Genomic DNA, 6,204 nt, shown 5'->3' on the forward strand with positions numbered 1-6,204 from the left:
TGACAGTTCACTGTGTGTTACAAACAGGAAACTCTTACAGAAATAAAGAGGGTACCGGGGATTTGCCCATGGGTACAGAAAGGAGGGTAAAGCCTGCAGCCAACTTTGGAATCTTGGGCTATCCACCACTGTTCAGCTCCTTATCACCCAGGCTGTCTGTGCCAGTGAAGGATCCCATTGATAACAAGGAGCCAGCCTCCTCTCCAGAGCACTGTCCTGCCAATAAAGCCCTCCAGAGTCATTCACCTCCTCCCACCAGACAGGCCCGGTGCTAAGCAGCTCACAGACTGGAGAGTAAATCTATTCAGAGCTAAGGATTTTCTGACAGGAAGATGCATACAGAGCCAGAAGTTTCCTTCCCAACATGAATAGAGGCAAACACAAAAGGCCAGGCACATTAAAACTGGGCACAGCTCCTGTCTGGAGCCCCATGTCCTCTGCTGTCCTTCACAGCCACATCTCGTGCCTGCAGGAGCCTCAGGCTCTCTCCTTCCATTGCACCAGGAGGGATGCTCTCATCCAGCACACAGCAAGCACACGGGATTCTGCTGCTGGAAGAGACAGCACCAAGGGATGCCCAGAGAGCACAGAGACTGGCAGGATTGCCAACACTGCGGGCTGGGAGAGCTGGGCAGTCACCTACAGAAATTCCAGACAGCGCAGGATGTGTCCCACACCCAACCTACCTGCACATCAAACTTCTGCTGCCCTGACAGTCCCAAGGGCATCAGGAACCTGGGCTGGTGAGATTTGTTCCAGCAGGAAAAGGGTCAGCATTCTTCTTGCTCTGAGTGGGTGGCCACCTCCTGAAATTCCCAACAGAGCTGGATGTCTCCTAGACCCACCACCTCCACCTTGGGTGCTGTCTTACAGCTGGGGACTTGGAAGGGAAGTGTGGGCTTAGCTCCATGGGCAGCTCTGCCTGCCCAGGATCTGGGATGAAGCCCTCAGCACAGCAGCACATGGAGCTCCACCACTCTCCTGGATGCTGTGGTGGTTGGCAGGAGCAGTCTCAGCCCTGCAAGGTTTGCATCCCTCATAACCAAGGCAGGAGGTGCTCCAGCTTTTATGTATAGGAGAACTGGGACCAGGAGGAATTATACAAATGACATATAGGCAGACTGTGGCAGATCTCAGAGTTTTATTCCAGCCCCTCCTAGGACTCAGAAGTTTAATTAAGGCTGCAACCTTTCTCTTTACAATCACATAAATCTGGTGTACCTCCCCTGGAATGACTCTGTCCTTACCTGCCCAGAGCCTGCCCTAAGGTGCTGAGCTGTGGGCTGCACACAGAGCCAGGGTCTCTGCCAAGGCAGGCAGCACTGGGGAAGGTGGCAGAGAAGATGCTTCAGACATTTCCCCAGCCCAGGCTTGCAGCTCCCCCCGATGCTGGGCCCCTTTTCCTCCTGTGGAAATGGTGCTGCGGTGCAAAGAGTGCTTGGATAAAGCCCACAGGCACCGACCCCCAGTGAGAAAGGAGAGTCCCATCCCCTGGCTCCCCTCCAGGGAGCAGCATGTCAGCCACACAAGATGCTTGTAGAATGAAGTGCAGAAACTGCCACCAGCTGTGGAGCTGGTGAAAACTGGCCCAGCCACTGACAAATCTTTCTCTGGAGACGGCTGACTCAGAGCTGCTCTGCCTCCTGGGTGTCTCCTGTCATGCAGGCCCCGTCACTGCTGTGTCTCAGAATTAGCCAGGAGGGTTTTCTGCCTTCTGAGTTTGACCTTCTAAGGATGTTCAGCATCTTTCAGCATCTGGCCCATCAGGGATGTGACATGCTCCACAGCTGTGCAGGGCAGCAGGCACAGGCTTCCCAGAGCAACAGAGACCTCATTCTTCCTTCTTGCTTCCCATCTCTTTCCAGGGACTGAAGCAGATGGGTTGCATGGCTCCTTCAGGTCCCAGCAGGGGCATTGGAGCAGAACACAACAGTGTAGCAAGGTGATCAGGAATATTTTCCTGCTTTTAGCTCCTCCAATATGCTGTTGGGAAGCACCTTGCTGCTGCTGCCACCCATTATCTGCAGCCAAAGCACTGGCAGGGCTCTCCATGGATAATCAGCATTCCACTACAAAGCCAGGAAAACCTCTCACTACCAACAGGGAGGGATGTGCCTCTCTCAGGTGCTGGATCACTGGTTCTCAGAGCTGCTTAGTTCAGTCCCTGGACACATTTATCTGTATCCAGCCACAATGGAAATTCCTGTGCACATCAGGGGCTCACCAACCTGGGCTGCAGTTTGGCTTTGTCCCAGTTCCCAATGCTACCCTGCTGGCTGGGCTTCCCAAGAGGCAAGAAGGAGGCTTGTCTGTCCTCACAGGTAATTAAACCTGGATTAGAACATGATCTGACTGGAATCCAGCCTGGGGAAAATTGTAAAGGGCTCCCCAGAGGTGAAACTTTACAACCAGAGTTCAGGCAGTGCTTTGCCCTTCCTCTGTCTCCTGAAAGAAAGGGGGTAGTGAAAAACCCACCAAAGGTGCTTTGGGAACCTGGACAACACAACACTGCCCACCACATGCAGTTCTCTGTTCTGCCTGCAGGATGTGAGGCACAGAGCCCTGACTCTTGCAAAACCAAATTTAATCTCTAGTTCCTCCTAAATTTTTTAGGTGCTTGGCTTTTCACGGCTCTCAGGACTGAGGCTGCAATCTGGATACCCACAGCACCCCCAGCCACGATCAACTTCCTCCTGGCTGCTGCATAATGGGTCTGAAAACACAGAACCAATATGCAAATCTGACATTTAATTTGGACCTGAGAGTTTAATGAGGCTGTGGAGACTCTGCCACTTGCAGCCTCCACATCCTGCAACCTGCAGTCACATTCCTTTAACTGAACGTGTCCCCACCACAAGTCTGGATGCACAGGCATGTACACATGTTCTCAACAATTCCACCCTTTCCTCCCAACTCCACATTTTTCCCAATCCAATCTGGAGACCTCTTTTAAGGTGATGCTTTGGTTTGGTGGCTCTGCAGCCTCTGAGACAGGGGGTTGGGACCAGACATTTCATCAGCTGATGTGCTGTTTTGTTCTTGAAGAGGTGGAAGGTGCACCAGGAATCAGTTCTGCATCTCTGGGGTAAAGAGGGAAGGGCACAGATTGTGCCTTGCAAGGCCTCTCATCCCCTCCCATGAGACCTGGAAAACACTTCCCTGCCAAAACAAGTGCCTTAATCAGGGAGAACAAATCACATCCACTAGCCCCAGTGACAAATGAGAAAACAAATAATCAAATAACAAAGCCCAAGCAAAACCCAGGAACTCCTACATGCAGCAAGGAGATACTCCCTTTGTGCCACCTGCCTGAGAGCGAAGCCTTCCATCAGCTCCCAGTTCAGAGACTCCACAGTCTTTTTATTTGAAGAGGATTATGGAGCTGCCATTCAGTAAATGAAGTGCCACTCCAAACAGCTGCACTGTGGCCTGCCCTTGTTCAGACAGTGCCTTGCTGGGGCTGCAGAGCTGTAGGCAAGGGCTGCTCCTGCCCTTGGAACTCTGCAGAACTAAGGAATGCTGGAAAGTGCATGCACAGGAGCCAGGAGAGAGGTGAAGAAGCAGGAGAGTGGAATTTCCTCATTTCTGCTGCTGCCCTGAAAGGTACAGCCCAGGTTTACTCCTTCAGCAGCTTTCTTTTCTCCCAGGCTGCAGCCACAGCAGCACACTGCCCCTCTGGCAAGTGAAATACATGTCCTGCTTTCCTGGGAGGGGACAGCAGGATGAGAGTCACTCCCCTCTCCCTGCTGATATCACAAGTTGCTCCTAGAACCCACTATTCCCACAGTGAGCACAACACCCTCTGTGCAGGGCTCATTGCCCAGAGCCACAGGAGACAAAGGCAGTGAGCTCCAAGTGTGCCACCTTTAGTTCCCAGGGAATATGATCCTAGGAGAATCCATGCAACTGGTGAAGAGACAGGGAGACCCAGCCTGGGGCTGGAAGGGGGAATGTGAGCTGGGCCAGGGCAGGAGAATATAGGGAACAGGCAGGAATGAAACGTGGGGCATGAGCTCTGTTCAGCACAAGCAGGCTCTGGGATGAAATATTAATGCCAGCATCCTGAACAGGCAGCAAGCAGAAATGTCTGAGCTACTTGGCCATGAATAAAAGATGGTCCTGAAAATGGGGAAGAGCAGCAAATTAATTAATCGAAGCAAAAGTCTCTCTGCTCCCATTAACGAACAAGCCTGGAATCCTCCCTCATGCAGCTGAGCTTGGGGAACATGCAGGGGCACAGAGAGGAGGAGGACAGCAGAGGCAGGGTCTTCTCCCAGTGACCTGGGCTCTCCCACTGCCCAGCAGTGCCTGTAAGCTCAAGTTCAGATCCTGATTCAGCTTCTCATCATGTCTGACCTGCCAGCTTTGGGAGCTCAGCCTCTGCCAGCTCAGACCGCTCACGTGTACCCTGGCTCCCTCAGCTCTGAAGTCAGGGGTGAGGTGGGAGCTGAAGCAGGGCTGCAGATCCCTAACACCCCTTCCAAGAGCTGTGCCAGGTAGCCCAGCTCTGGGACAAATGTGGGGCCCAGCCAGCTGCTTCCAGGCGGGCTGGCAGGAGGGCTGTCCCACTGGTGGAGGGCTTGGAGCTGTTCCTGCCTGTCCAGTTTTCCTCCATTCAGAGCTGGGAATTCTCTGGGTGCTGCTCAGCCCTGCCATGCCCAAGCCTAATCCCTCATGCTGCACAAGTCGACTGGGAACAGAGCAGTGGGGGCTGCTGCAGATGGAGACACCCTCAGCACCAAGAAATGACTGATCTCCTCTTCTGAAGCCTTGCCCATAAATTATAGATTTTAAGCAGTGTTTGTTTAAAATATTCAGCTTGCCACTTAAAAAAGAATACTCATACACACCAGGAATGGGGAAAAAGGATGGGGGCTGCATTCCCACTTGGAGGAGGGGGGGGGAAGCAGCCAGGAAGGAGAGAGGTGTTTCCTCAACTAATGAGGCAGCATCCCTGGCTGTGGATGTGCAGTCCAACACGTGAGCCCCCTGCACTGCAGCTTTGCCTGCCTCTACCTCCAGCAAGGAGCTGAGGCCCAGCCTCTGCTTTTGCCCCCTGCCTCCCATGTGCACATCATCCCACAGGCCAGAAGACAATGCTGTGCTCACAAAGTCAGAGCAAGGATATCTCGAGTATTCCGAGGGAAGGAGGAGGTGAGGACGGAGGGAAACATGCCCCTCTACACAATCCTCACTTCCCTAGAATCAAATTAATTGCTTTGATTTCAGCATCATTTCAGCTGCCTTGGCCATGGGGCAGATCAACAAAAGGTGAGTTGAAGGGAGCAGTGGCCAAAGTATTTCTCCTCAATGAAAAATGCTCCCCTTCCTCTGCTCATCCCAGCCCGGCCAGGCAGCAGAGCCTGCATTGCCGCCTGATGGTGAGGAACAGGCTGCAGAATGAAGGGATTTCTGCTCTAGGCTGCAGCACCTCCCAGGCTGAGGCTCTCACTGTCCTCCGGGATGGATTTCCCTTGGAGGAGACTGCAGAGGGAGCCTTGCAGGAGCTGCCTGCAGCTTTTCCTGCCCAAGGAAGTTCACATGGATACTCAGGTACATCTGGAGCAGCAGCCCAGTTGTTCAGGAAGGCACAGATCTAACCCTGGTTATCTGGGATTTATCACAGATAAATCTGGGATTTATCACATACAGCACCCAGCCTGGAGCTGGCTCTCCTGAGCCTCAGGTAGCTCTGGGATCTCCCTGCGACCTGAGGAGGATGGATGGATGGATGGATGGATGGATGGATGGATGGATGGATGGATGGATGGATGGATGGATGGATGATGGATGGATGGATGGATGGATGGATGGATGGATGGATGGATGGATGGATGATGGATGGATGGATGCCAGGACCCGCAGCCCAGGGCAGCTTCTTCTCTCTTCCTGCCACCTGGGTGATGCTCCAGGCCCAGTCCTCCTCCTGGCAGCTTAAGCACACTCCAGGCTGGCTTCACCTCACTCCCTCCTTAGCTGCACCCCCTGTGCCCTCAGGAGGCAGAGAACCTTTCTTGCTCTCCATCTCCAGAGACACTGACCATTCTGGCAAGTCCTGCACTGTATTTTTAATAAATTAGCCCCAAACTTTATTTGCATAGATAAAAATAGCATCAGCTTCTCTGCCAAGCCGTTTTTCTCTTGGTTAACACATTCATCCAAGCTGCTCTATTCGTCTTTCCTCCACAGACTCATATTCTTCTG

This window comes from Taeniopygia guttata, chromosome 24 (assembly GCF_048771995.1).
Source record: "Taeniopygia guttata chromosome 24, bTaeGut7.mat, whole genome shotgun sequence".
Classification (NCBI taxonomy): domain Eukaryota; kingdom Metazoa; phylum Chordata; class Aves; order Passeriformes; family Estrildidae; genus Taeniopygia; species Taeniopygia guttata.